Consider the following 14648-nt stretch of genomic DNA (forward strand, 5'->3'; position numbering starts at 1 on the left):
CTAGCATTTGCAAAAAGATCCTCATTAGGCACCCTGGCGGAAGCCAGATCTCCAGCATTAGGCGTCTCAAACGCTGAGCTGATCCCTACTAGAGAGAGACGGAGTCTACCAAACACAGTAGACCTGTCGGTATCCCAGTTAGCGGACTCTCAACTCAGTTTTGACCTAGAAAAAACCCCCGAACTACTCCCAATAACGCCTGTAGAAATCTCTTCGTTAGAAAAAAGAGTAGAAAGGGGTAAGAGGGAAGGAGCAATCAGTAAGAATAGGGCACCAAGAAACTCACCCACCCCAGTAAACCTGGCAATAACATCAAGTATCCCACAAACCCAAGATGATAGGGCGACACATGTTGAGATCTTAGCGTCAGTCCATCAGGCAGAGAAGGAGCCATCCCCTCTGATAGTCTTGGACCCTTACTCCACAAAACAAACCCTGGTGGATCTGAACGCTGTTGAGGCTCAGGAATTAACACTCTCTAGCATAACTAGTGTACTTAAACACGCCCTACAACCCTTAGAACATCGACTAGCAACCATAGAATTGCAAATTTCCAAGCTTCTAAAAAACCAGCAGTCATTTCTACCATCATGTCCTCAAAAACCATCACAAAACAATAGCAAAAAACCAGCAAGCACTAATCCATCAATTGCTAATCCACCTTTATCCAATCCACAACAAAAGACCCTCCGGATAATTACTCCAAATCCCTTGACTAATAAAAACACCTCAAACCCAACCAAAACAACAAAAACTGCAGTAACCCAAAGCTCTACTAGCAACCTACAACAGACCACCGTTCCGACTTCCCTGTGTCCGCGACAGCGGCGCCTGCTACTACTGCCGTAATTCCGACGGCACCGAGCAGCACAGCCAATAAAACCTCAGGGAAAACCACGCACAATGCAACTATAAAAACCTTACCCCCCCCACCTGCACTACCAAAAACACCGGCGGGCAGGCCCAAGAGAAACACTGCGGGGAATCCTGGCCCTCCACGATACCCAGCAGATTTCCCTCCAGAGGCCTCACCCTATGTGGCAGTCATGGCTGGAGTGCCAGAACTAACAGACCCCACCCCAGAACCGGTCTGGTCCCTAAAAAATAAAGTTCAGCACTGGCTCCAGACCAACCGCCCAATTCCATCCTCTTGGCGTGGAAGAATCAGATCTGTAGCCAGGGTCCCATGGGTGGGCAATACCCGAAAAACCATTCCCGGGGACTGCATCACAATCACTTTCGAGGACCCTCGAATAGCGGATTATGTCTGTGCCTGGGAAGACATCACTCCAAATGGAGGAATTAAGATCAAGTCCCTCCCCTTTTTCTACCCCTTTAGGCAACTAGACAGCTATACACAGGAACAAGAGCCCCCTTGGTCCGTCCCATTCCCCAGGCAGGATGAATTTCCAAACATCAGTTATAATGGCCCCCATAACCAACATGAGCCAGATTACTCCTGGCACCCAGTGAGACAACGCCGCCAGGGAGGAAGGTGGGATGAGAGAAGATCTTATACACCTTGGCCCCCACATAGAGAGCAACCACGATGGGACCCATGGCAAAACATCCCACTGAGTAATAGATTCAGCGGCCTAGAAATGGTCGACTGACCACCAATGGTAGTTCCTCCCACCGACACCCAATCATTTCCCCCCTTGCAGCCCAACACTATCGCCTCACTTACCAGTAACAAGAACACGATAACCCCAGAAGTAGAATCGGCCGATGACTCTTTATTCCTCATAGCCTCTTATTGGAACATCGCGGGCCTCCGAAATAAAATCGAGGACGGCTCTGCGCAGAAGTTTTTAGCCCCACACCAAATAATCTGTCTCCAGGAGACATGGTCTGTAGAAGAACTTCATCTACAAGGCTATAAAACTTATAATGTTCCAGCCCTACCCAGTACAATGGGCAGACCAAAAGGCGGGTTAGTAACCTATATCTCAAATTCCCTACCTCTCAAGAAAGTGGCCACACTTTCCCAGGATGACAATCATCAAATCTTATCACTTACCTTTCCAAACAAAGATATCATTATCCTGACCAACATATACAATAACCTATCTGAAGAAAACTTTATAATTCTCCTCACCACTATAACCGATAAATTAAAACAAGCACTCCATCAGAGCCCTGCAGATAAAGCAATCCAATTAATTTGGGGAGGCGACTTTAACCTTCACCCCTGCACGGCTCCCAACATAACGTGTTGTGGGATTGTAGACGACTTTAATGCTCCACTAGCACACTTCACACACTCTAAACTGGGAAATATAATCAATATCGCTCTATCAGACCTGGACCTCCAGATTGCCAAGCATGCAAAAGCAGACCCAAATGATTTTATACCAACCTATCTGGGCAGAGGACACAAGACAACAGTAGATTTCATATTTCTTTCTCAAACCTTAATGCCGAAATTTAAAGACTTTGAAGTCATTGCCACTCCCTTTAGCGATCACGCAACCCTAATACTAACAATGTTCATGCCTGCTAACTTTTCCCATAAATCAGAGATGGCGACCACTCTCAGGCAGAACAAGATTGAGATTAGTAAACGCAATGGACTAACAATCAGATGGGCTAAAATTAACCCATCCGATATAACGAAAAAATTAATAACGCGGTCCTACCCAAACATAATGAAATGCCTGGACCTCACAACTAGCCATAAAGAAGTCTTGAGAAATTTTAACTTAATACTAGATGCTATAAAAGACCTGCTCACCACAAAACCTAAAATAAACCGCCCTACAAAACCAAAGTGGTTTAATCATAACTGCACAGCGGCCCTATCAAAGTTGAAATCCGCACTCAAAAATAACCCACGTGATGCGGCTCAGATCCAGTTGCTTAGGCGACAATATATTGGGGAAAGAAAGCTGAGAACTGCCCAATTAAAGCAAAAGCTATGGGATGATCTCCACCATGGTGCTGTTTCACAAAATAGCGAGCTTTTCTGGCGCACGGTCAGAACCCCATATCTCACAGAAAGGGATACCCCAAAAATAGAAGTCGCTATCGACGAAAATACCTGGGTTTCTCACTTTGAGGAAATTTTTAAGAACACCTTTCCAACAGAATCCCCTCTTCCCAAGGTAAATTACCCTATCCTTGTCCCGTTTGATATTTCAGACCTTATAGACGCTTTGCAGAATAGTAAAACAGGCAAGGCATCAGGACCCGACGGGGTCCCGGTGGACCTTTTTAAAAGTAATCAAGACCTCTGGGCCCCCATTTTAACTAGAGTATGTACAGCAGCAGCAAGTGAGGGAATCCTAACATCTTGGACAAAATCAATAATGGTTCCCATTTTTAAAAAGGGGGACCGACAAGATGTAAAATGTTACCGGCCTATATCACTGCTGGATTCGCTCGGGAAAGTAGTGGGGAGAGTGATTTTAGAGCGCCTCCAGCAGTGGACCGAGGACCGGGGCATAATTTCGGATATCCAATTTGGATTCCGAGAAGGATTTGGTACCCTAGAGCAGGTCCTCAATCTTACACTAATAATGGGGAAGTATACACAGGCCACTCCCACCAAGATATATATGGTCTTTGTTGACCTCTCCGCAGCTTTTGACTGCGTGTCGCACAGAAAGCTGTGGAGGGTCTTAGCTCAATTGGGAATAGACCCACCCCTTTTAGATATTCTCAAAGAGCTCTACACCGGGGCTACAGCCAGAGTACGCTTTGGCGTCAATGGTGAGTTGACGTCTCCGTTTAGCGTAGGGCGCGGGGTCAGGCAGGGATGTGTCCTGGCCCCCTTCCTCTTCTCGCTCTACACCAATGGTTTGGAGCAGGAGATGTTGGGGGGGGCTCAGGACCTCCCACGCATAAACCGCCGCCTGATCCCAGCCCTGCTCTACGCGGACGACGCCGTCATCCTAGCAAGAACACCCAAAGAGCTTCAAAAAGCAGTGAACAGATATACGTCCTTTATGGGCAACTTAGACCTAAAGGTGAACGTAAAAAAAACGTTCGTAATGACAGTTGGCAGACACCGAAAAAGATCCTACCCTATAGTCCTCAATAATCAAAAGCTTGAACCTACCCCAAATTATCCCTACTTGGGGGTCATGATAGATGACCAACTTTCTTGGAAGCAAGCAGTGAGCACAAGGGCACTTTTATTTAGAAGATCAATCGCAGCACTAATAACATTCTCTCAGAAATTAGGCAAGAGACCACCAAAAGAGCTCCTTAAGATTTACAATGCCAAATGCCAGGCTATAGCAACATATGGTGCAGGAGTCTGGGGGTATATAGATGCTAGCCCTATTCAAAGGGCGGAAAACACCTTTTTAAGATTCTTACTAGCTACCCCCAAAGGCACCTCAATCTATGCAATGCACCTAGAATTAGCCATACCCTACTTAGAGGATCTAATCAAAATTGAACCTCTGATGTTGTGGCGCCGTATTTGGAAATCAAACAAAAACACTCTGACTCAAGCCATTATCACAGATGTAATGAATATGGACAACTCCGCAAAAATAAAGTGGCTCTTATATGTCAGGAACTTTTTTACTGATTTAGGCCTTGAGAACTACTATTCAGACCCGACAACCATAACGGTCATCTCAAAAAAAGATCTTAAACGCAAAGCATTATGCCATCTGGAATCGTTAAGACTCGCATCCAACTCCACAAAAACGGCAGTGATCCATTCAAATATGATCCAAATAGCCTTTGCCATCCACCCGTACTTAGAACTCCAAATACCAACGTACGAGAGAATGCTCATTACAAGATTCAGGCTAAACATGTTCTTTAGAATGGTCACCTTCCCGTCACAAAACTGTTGGGACGCTATACTCCCACCTTGTCCTTGTGACGGCATATCAACGCAGTCGAATCTGCACGTGATCCTCCTCTGTAAATACCACCAAGCCCACAGAAAGATCTGGCTTTTACCGATACTGAAATCCTGGGGATTGAGACAGTGCAGACCTGCCCTTTTAAGACTGCAAATGTTGGAAACACCGAATGTCTGTTATTTTATTAGTAGTTTCTTAAAGTGTATTATGAAACATAGAAAGAATCTTTAAATACCTTGCCAGTCTGACCACAAGCGGTACTTTGCACATTTCTTGATTAACTTTTCTCTTTTTAACTATGAAATGAATTTTAACAGAATCATATGTAACATGTTTACTTTTATTGTGTTTTGACATTTTGTGTACTTTTATGGTTTTTCCATTGTGAATAAGCCGAATAAAGATCTATTATTATTATTATTATAGAATGCTTGTGTTCACACAATGACAAAGGAAAACTAATATCTATGTGTTCCCCCATCTTCTTTCATTTATTTACAGCATTTTGTTTAGTGCGGATCCCTCCACCGTTCTGAAGATCAGTTCAAACAGGGATTGGAAGTACATTTGGCCTTAAACGCTTAAAAAAATTGACTACCCTAATACGCTGCTGACCGCACCTTACTGCGAAGCTTCAACAGGTGTGAAGATGTATTCTTTTGTAGAGGTGGAGCTTTTTGTGCTTTGTAGACAAGTGTGCACTTCCCAGCTCGACTGATTTTTGCTCCCAATTTATTTTAGACGACAATGATTTTGGTGGGGCTGTAGATTTAACCTTTTAATAGGTAAATGCCAGCTCTGTGGGGATAAAGAGAATTACCATGATCCATGATCGGGTATTGTCAAAATCATGAGAACAGTGGGAAAAGTGGATTCCTGCAAATATAATATATTTAGAGGCATTTGCATAACCATAATACTAGTTTGGTGATACCGCTACTCCATAGGAGAAATCGAAGGGGCATATTACCAAGGGCCTTATCGCCGCTTTAGCGGGAATTTTTCCCGCTAAAGCGGCGATAATTTTATCGCCCTATTACTTAGCTGTCGCTAACCCCTGTTAGCGACAGCTAGTAGGAGATAGCGATCATCTTGGGGCCCACTTTGCATGTCAGCGACAAGTGGGCGTGCCAAGAAGTTAGCGACTGGAAACAGTCGCTAACATCGCTATCTCCTATTACCTATTTTTAGAAATATTTGCGCTAAGCGTGAATATCTCCAAAAGCTAACACCTGCCCAGAGCCGTTCTTAGCCATGTTATCCAATGGTAGGTGGATAACATGGCTAAGAGCATTAGCTTGGTAATGCATGAATATCGCTGACTTTTCAGCGATATTCATGCATTTCGGCCGATTTTTATCGCTTAGGAGATAAACCTTGATAATAGCAAGTTTTCTAAGCGATAAAAATAGGCGAAGCACGGCGATAAAATTATAGCCGCTAACCAAGCTTAGCGATAATTATCGCTTATTCTTGGTAATATGCCCCTAAGTTTGGTAGAAGCTCGTTTTCCACCTCAGTCCCACTTTGCAGGTTAATACTGAGTACCTTTGTGTGATACCGCCATGCCTCACGGCTGTTACTGAGTTTACTAACTGATATTGTGTCCACTCATCTGATGGGACCAGGGTCCTAGCGCTGGGACACTTACTTTGAAGTAATTATGCGCTCTATAAATTGCACAATTATTGTTATTATCAGCCATTCAAAGCCTCTTAGATCAGTTGTGTGAACGCCAAGTTTCGGAAGCTGTTTCCAATCATTTCTCATGATTGTTTGCACCTCAAGCCTAGGGCCATGTCATTGTGGAGTCAAAGACAATTTCATGACAATGCTCATCTGGCAGATTTCTGTGGCGAGTTGCAGGGTGAAGGAAAGGCTGCAGGTTTTGCCTATATCGGGGAGAAGAGCATGAGCCAAAATCCAAAAAAAAATTAAAAATCCCCAGCTCCATGATAGAGTATTAAAAGGCTTAACTGAGTGAGGCGCAGTGGCCCCTCGCACCTGTCGGCCACGCCACCACTTCACCTGCAGCACTAAAAATAGCTCCACTGAGCTACAGTTTGGTAGTTCCATCAAAGAACATTGATTGATGCTTTTGTAGTTCCCTGCCTCGCAGCCACAAAATCAATGCAAAACTCTGCAGAAAAAAATAACAAATGATGTTTTAAACTCTCTGTGAAAACTGAGGCAGGAGGGGGAAGAGTCGAAAGATCAAAATCATATCTGACAGGGAAGGGTGGAAGGACCCAATAACTGCGCTGCAGGGGGGGGTGGCAGACAAGAGGGGAGAAGTGGCGGTCTTAGGCATTGGTTGAGATGTTCGAACGTCCCTTTCGGCTAACGCACAGGGAACGAATTAACAATTGTACGTCTTAATTTGGAACCTTGTATCCTCTGATTGTCCTTTTTTTCTCTGTTCATTTGTTTATGAAAAAAAAATGCTCAATAAAATTCTCCTGAAATTGAAAACTCGAAGAACTTGGACATCACCTGATTTCTAACAATACTAGGAAAATAACGCTGCTTGCACTGCACAATGTTGGAAATCAGTGAACGTGTTACAATACCTACATCTCCCAAGTGGCTAATGAGCTCCCCTTGGTGAGGATCAACCTAATTATTATTAAATGTAGGTGTTTCGCTCTTTGGTGCTCTCCTGAGGTGAAACGTGCAAAAACTAGATCAAGGCAGTCAGAACACCAGTGAAGACAAAAGTACTAGAAGAAAGGACTAAAGAAGAGAAAGTTTGACTTGTGGAAGGTAATAACTTCTCAAAATCACTAGAAAACCGTCTTCCAAACAATTAGTGATTTGCATGTAGACTCGAGGAGAGCGCTTGATCTGAGTCCATCTCAAGACCTGCACAATTATGTCAGTAACTATCTTAAAAAAAAATCAGCAGATAAAACATGAGATTGAAACTGAAAAAATTCCTCCAACTGTTACAGAAAGCTGCTCACTTACAAACCTCCACCCCTCCCCACCACTCTTACCTGCATAGACCGCTCCTGTATTTTAGTTCAATAAGTTATATTTCCCAGCTCTTTTAAAGCAGCCTTGGTAAGAAATCTGATGTGAATTCAAAAATAACAATATTCCTGCTGGCTACATTTTTTAAAATACTGGAAAGGTAGGTATTCATCCTGCACATAGCAGACATCAGAACTTTGTGCCAACGACCTAAAACATTCTGATATGTCTGCGGCATTCAATACCGTCTACCACAGGATATTTATGCGTCATGCTGCAGCTATAACACTACTTTGCCTAGGCTTACATATATCCTGCAGAACTGCACATAGGTTATGAGCACCCCCCTAAATCCACCACAATTTACAAGTTCCAGCAGTTCTCCTACAATACAGAATAGTATCAGAATGAGTACTAATGTCTGACACTCACCTGGCATAGTTTTTGGCCTTGCCTGACTCTGATAAAGCTTTCTTTCTAGCTGTCTTCTTCTGAAAACTGGCTCTGAGGCCTTTTGGTCAGAGACACTATGGCGTCAGTGTGAGCAGGCTGCTCAGAGGACGCTCCGTGTGCGGACCCAGTGGATTAACTGGAGATTTCGCTGCATCCCGATGGGGGAAGGTGGCCTCTATAGCTCCTAAATACCTCAAAATAACGGCTTTCGTTACCCGCTTTCTGTGATCAGCTTTACTCCTTGCTCTATCCTGTTGTCGCTTGAGCGCTCGAGCGCTCGTGTACACGTGAAGAGAGGATAGAGAGGCGAGAGGAGCCGAGTTCCCCCCGCGCTGTGGCCGGCACAGGGGGGGGTGGTCAAGCAGAGGAGCTCGGCGGTTCGCTTGATGGTTCACTAAGCTGCAATGCAATGCAATGCTATCTACGGCGGCTGGTTCCTTCGATAATTCTGGCGTCTTGAGACACTAACCTGGATTGGCACTTGCCTCTCTGCCTCTCTGCCTGTTTCTGCCACTCCGACGGCTGAACTTGTTGGGAAGCGGCGCAGATACTGGTGCAGATGCTGGCAGCGACGAGCGGGACAGCATACTCGCGCAATCTTGTTCACCACGGCTCCTCAGTATCCTTCGGTTTCCTTTCCTGTTTTCCGTCTCTCCATCGCTACCTGGCCTCCGGTGATGACGGCATCTTTGGCAGAAGTCCAACTGATCCACAAGCACGATTAGCCACTGAGACGCTGGTGGTGAGAGGAAGAATTCAGGTATTGACTCTCCACAGCCGCCTTTGCGAAAATAGTAGATAAACATTAAGAATTACGAAACCAGAGAGCTGGGGCAACTAGGGTACTATTGGCTGACATTGATTAACGATTGTCTGCCGGTCGACTGCTGTTACCGAATGTGCTGAAAAAACATTGTTTGGGTAGCTCTGTTTGAACTGAGATATTGGTTTTCTATTTGATTGCTTCAGCCGGGAGGAGAGGAGAAGAGCAAGAAGTTTAGAGAATTGCAGGACATACTAACTAACTAACGGAGCGTGGTTTTATTACTGTTAAGTTTTGTTAACTGCTAACTGCCAAGCTACCATCTAAGGAGCAGGAGATTGCTGGGCATAACACAGGCGCAACCTGATAAGAGTGTAAGGAGTGTGAAGCAGAAAGAGAGAGGACACATTTTTTTCTTTCCTTTTTTCTTTTTTTTTTTTGGAGCCACGCTGGCGTAGGGAGGATATTCCCCAGCAATTTCCCCAGCAATTTTTGCACAAGAGATCCCTGCAATAGAGTCGATCCCTCTGAGTCGGAATAGCACTCACCCAAAGAGAGTTAGCAAGAGGGGGGAAGAGAGGGGGGGTTGGGGGCAAAACAGGCCGGCCGGTAACCCAGCAAGTATAGGGCCCGGAGGGCCCCTTAACACCCTCAACACCCTCAACAGTACTAAAGCTCCCAAGAATCTCAAAAACCGCAAAACCACTAGAAACTTTGATCCTCGCATACACTGCACTACCTACCAAGACAGTAGTGGTTATAGTAGTAGTGGTTATCCTTGGTACATTGCTTATTCTGCTCCTGCTCCTAAATTAAAATCGCGTGTTAAGATTTTGTTCCACGCAACCACGAAGGCGAAAAGGTGGGCCTTGAGAATAAAAGTCAAAGCAAGTATACATCTACTTCTACAGCTGGCCTATACTCGACCCCAAGAGACTGACCTACACAAAATGACCACAGTAACGGGAGCAGAGGGGCCAACTGGAGGGCCGGTTAAGATATCTATGCCCTGCAAATTAGCTGATCGACCTCTCGACCCCACTGATTCCCCTGCAGATATGGAGCAAGAGAAGGATCAAGATAATGAAATAGATTTAGATATAGTTCAGCTCCAAGAGAGGGATCAAAGGGATCAAAGCCTCTTCAACACTCAAGCTGAACAAGAGATTATAGGGAATGGTACAGAGGAACTAACTACAAATAAACCCCCTAAGGCAACAAAGGAAACTTACCGAAGGCCAGTGTTGGACAGGCCACGTGAAGGGCCGCTCCCCCTCTGCCCGACCAGGCCCGAGCCCGGTCCCTCAAGTGTCACACACCACCACTTCACGCTTTCCGTCCCCTCCGGGACCCTTGCCTCTGAACATATCGACCTCGTGGGCCCGATCCCTCACTGGCCCGCGCGCCCAGCCTGGGCGCCATCTTGGACACTCCGCCACGCGGCCGCGTGGCCCCCGATCGACCCCAACCCTGGGCCTGGCCAGGCCTCAGACATCCCGGCACCATCATCCACCCAGGAGGTGAGCGGACTACTTGGCAGGTCAATGGGAATAAGAGGTGTCGATGGTTCTCCCTCGCCAGGTGCCGCTCGCCCACCATCTCCCCGGGCGCTGGCTCCACCCCCCTGCTGGGTGTCTGGACCCCTTCATCCCGGACCCCCCAACCTCCAAGGGCGAGGGTCCGGACATCAAAGAGGATCAGCCCTATAACTGGGGCAGCTCCAGAGCAGGAAGGCAGTTGTATCCTGGAGTCGAGAGACGCAGTGAAGAACTCATCCTTGACGGACTACTGGCGCTGCCGTAGCCCTGCCTTGCGAACCATCGTCCTGCCTGTTGGCGCTGCCGAAACCTTCGTAATCATCATCGTCGTCGGGACCTGCTGGCGTGGCCGCGGACCGTTTGTAACCACCATCTTCATCGGGACCTGCTGGCTCCGCCGCGGACCGTCGCTTCCTTCATCCATCTCGGGACCTGCTGGCTCCGCCGCGGCCCGATCATCTAGAACGCCGAGCTCGAGGATTGAGAGCTATTTTCATCTATTGGTAACAAGACTGTCCCGCTACCCTTTTCCCAATCCAGAGACCAGAATCGAGGGGACCCCTGAGTCCAGACCTCCTTGTATAATTTTACCGTAACTAAAGAATTGCTGATAAAGTATCGTTGAACCTTATCCTGGTGTGGTGTCCGTCTGTGGGGGGGAAGTTACTTGTCTGTACGATCGCTGGAGACGGCTCTCCCCGGAGACCTCTCCCCTTGTCCTCGGCCGACCCTCCCGGTCCGTCTAACATTGGTGGCCAGCGGCGCGATCCGAATCACCGCATAATCGTACAGAGAGTAGCTCACCCCACGACGAAATCACGATGACAACTAAAGAAAGCGGATCCACCGAGAAATTTCAAATGGAGAAATTGAACGAGTACAGCCATCGTGAACTAAAACAATTCTGCATCGAACTAGGTATCGCTACCACCGGTCTAAGTACCAAAGACGATTTTAAGCAGGCCTTAGAGTCCTGGGCAGAAACCGGGGCCGTGGAAACCACCGACCAAAATATCGCAGCAGTAGAAAAAAACACCACGGCACCCGAGGAGCAAAGAACGGGTCTCTCGCAAGACGAGATCCAGGAACGAGAGAAAACACGACTACACGAACTAGAAATGGCCCGGCTCAAAATGGAGGTTGAACTTAAACTGGCCGAACAAAAAATAAGCTTAGAGCACCTGCGTCTCCGAGAAGAAAGAGAGGAAAAACAGAGACAAAGGGAGCTCGAGGAAAAGAGGCTGGCGTATGAACATGAGCGCAAACTAGCGGAGATAGACTTACGCAAGCAGAACAGAGAATTAGGGGTGCCCGAGCAACCCCGCGACCCAGGGGCAACAGAGAAAAAGGTACACATCCCCAAGGATGTCGTCCGAGAATACTTCCGAGAGGACGACATCCAGCAATGGTTCAAGGCCTACGAAATCGCTATGACCGCCCACCGGATCGATCGAAGCGATTGGGGAGCCGGTCTCTGGGGGAGATTCCTCAATGAGGGCCGCGATGCCCTGCTACAGCTCCCGGACCATCAGATGACCTCCTATGACCACATGAAAGCTGCCCTCCTCATCCGCTATGGGCTCACACCCGAGATGTACCGTCAGAGGTTCCGGGACTGCACCCGCATCCCGGGTACAACTTGGGTGGACTACGTGAACTATTTTAGCCGAGCCTTCGAGGGCTGGATCAAAGGAAGCAATGTCACCACGTACGAACAACTCTTCAACCTCATGGTGTGGGAGCATCTATCAAACAATTGCTTCATTGAGCTCCGGCAGCACCTCCTCGACAGCAAATTGACTGATCCACGGCAGCTCGCAGCCGAGGCTGACCGGTGGGAAATCACCAGAGTGGGCCGAAATGGATCCTATGAACAGAACCGGAACAACAACGGTCAGCACCGTCCCCGAGGAGGAGGAGGGGGCCAAGGGCGAGGAAGAGACAACGCTCCGGTCGCCCCCGCTACCAGCTCCACCCCCCCGGCCAACCGGGGCAGCACCCTGGCGCGACCGGGATACAGAGCCAATGTCACGTGTCACCGATGCCAACGAGTCGGCCACTATGCAAACGACCCAAATTGCCCGCAGTACCAGAGCCCAAGACCCCGCCAAGTGGCCGCTGCTGCCCTAGGGGAAGAACAGATCTCCGAGGAGCAGGAAGAATACGAACAAGAGCATCAAGAATGGGAGCCAGCCGCCATGACTTTAGCATGCTTAGGGGGGAAAGACATGGTCCCGCGGGTCCCCCTACCCGCTAACACCCGGAAGTACAGCCAATGGGTGAGCATCAATGGACGCAGGGCCGAAGCCCTCCGTGACACCGGGGCCAGTGTAACAGCCGTCCGCTGTCACCTGGTGACCCCAGAACAGTTCATACCAAACATTCTCTGCCCTGTCCGTTCAGCCGATAACTCAGAAAGTCTGTGTCGGATGGCCTGCGTCCCTTTCGAATGGGGAGGGGTATCCGGCATGTTGAAAGTAACGGTCCGAGATGATGCTCCCGTAGACTGTCTCCTGGGAAATGACCTTGAAAGCTCGCCCTGGGCAGCCGTAGAACGAAGAGAACACCTGGGGATGTTGGGCGTCCCGGACTGGGCGTGCGTCACCACCCGGTCCATGGCCGCCCGTGCCAATCCCCGACAAGAGGAACCCGAATGGCCGGCACCTCCTCCCCCGGTCGCCCCAGTTGAAGAAACCGACCGTGCCGTCCCCCCAGAACCAGCTCAACCTCCGGACCTCGCTGGCCTCGACCAGTGGCATCAAGAGGGGGGACCCACACAGGAACAGTTTCGCCAAGAGCAAAAGACCTGTCCCTCCCTCGAGGGACTCCGCCAACAAGCCCTCGCCCAGAGCGCAGGGGATACCTCCGGAACACATTGGGTCTACTGGGACAATGATCTGCTATACAGTGAACAAAGGATCGCGGAGTTGGGGGCCAGCCGAGTGCTAGTGGTGCCCCTCCGTTTTAGAGACTTCTTGCTAAACCTAGCCCACGATGTCCCCCTGGCGGGACACCTGGGTCAGGATAAAACCTACAGCCGCCTAGTAACCCACTTCTTCTGGCCCAAAATGAGGAATGATGTTCTCCAGCATTGCCGATCTTGCCCCACGTGCCAAGCCAGTGGAAAGAGCGGCCGCAAACTAAAAGCCCCCCTGCAACCATTTCCCGTGGTCACCACCCCGTTCGAGAGGGTCGGGATAGACATTGTGGGGCCCCTGGACCCCCGTACAAAACAAGGACATCGGTTCATCCTGGTACTAGTGGACCACGCCACCCGCTACCCCGAGGCTATTCCCCTGCGAACTGTGACAGCCCCGGTGGTCGGTCGGGCCCTGATGGGGATCTTCTCCCGTGTGGGCTTCCCCAGAGAAGTCGTCAGCGACAGGGGCACAAACTTTATTTCCAAATATATGAAGTCCCTCTGGAAACAGTGTGGGGTCACCTACCGATTCACGACCCCCTATCACCCTCAAGGAAACGGACACGTTGAGCGGTTCAACCGCACGCTCAAAGGGATGATTGGGGGGTTGGAAGAGCCCCTCCGTCGCCAGTGGGATGTGCTGCTGCCGTGCCTCCTCTTCGCATATCGAGAGGTCCCCCAGAAGTCCCTCGGCTTCAGCCCGTTTGAGTTGTTGTATGGACACCCCGTACGGGGGCCTCTCAGTCTAGTCAAGGAAGGCTGGGAAATGCCCCCTCTAAAGAACCCCCCGGATGTCTTCAAATACCTCCTGACCCTCCGCAACCAGACCCGACGGTTCAGAGAGCTGGCAAAAGCAAACCTGGAGGCCAGTCAAGAGGACATGAAAAAGTGGTATGACCAAAATGCCTCCTCCATCGAATTTGAACCCGGACAACAGGTATGGGTGATGTCCCCCACCGAGCCCTGCGCCCTGCAAGACAAGTGGACGGGGCCCTTCAAAGTAGTCGAACGTAAGGGTCCTGTCACCTATCTCATCGACATGGAATCTTCACGGAACCCCCTCCGAGTCCTCCACGCTAATAGGCTGAAACCCCACTTTGTGCGTTCAGAACTCAGCCTCCTGATGGCCACAGACAATGGAGCCGAAGAAGACTCCGAACCCCTTCCTGACCTCC

Source organism: Lissotriton vulgaris, chromosome 5 (assembly GCF_964263255.1).
Source record: "Lissotriton vulgaris chromosome 5, aLisVul1.2, whole genome shotgun sequence".
In the NCBI taxonomy this organism is placed as follows: domain Eukaryota; kingdom Metazoa; phylum Chordata; class Amphibia; order Caudata; family Salamandridae; genus Lissotriton; species Lissotriton vulgaris.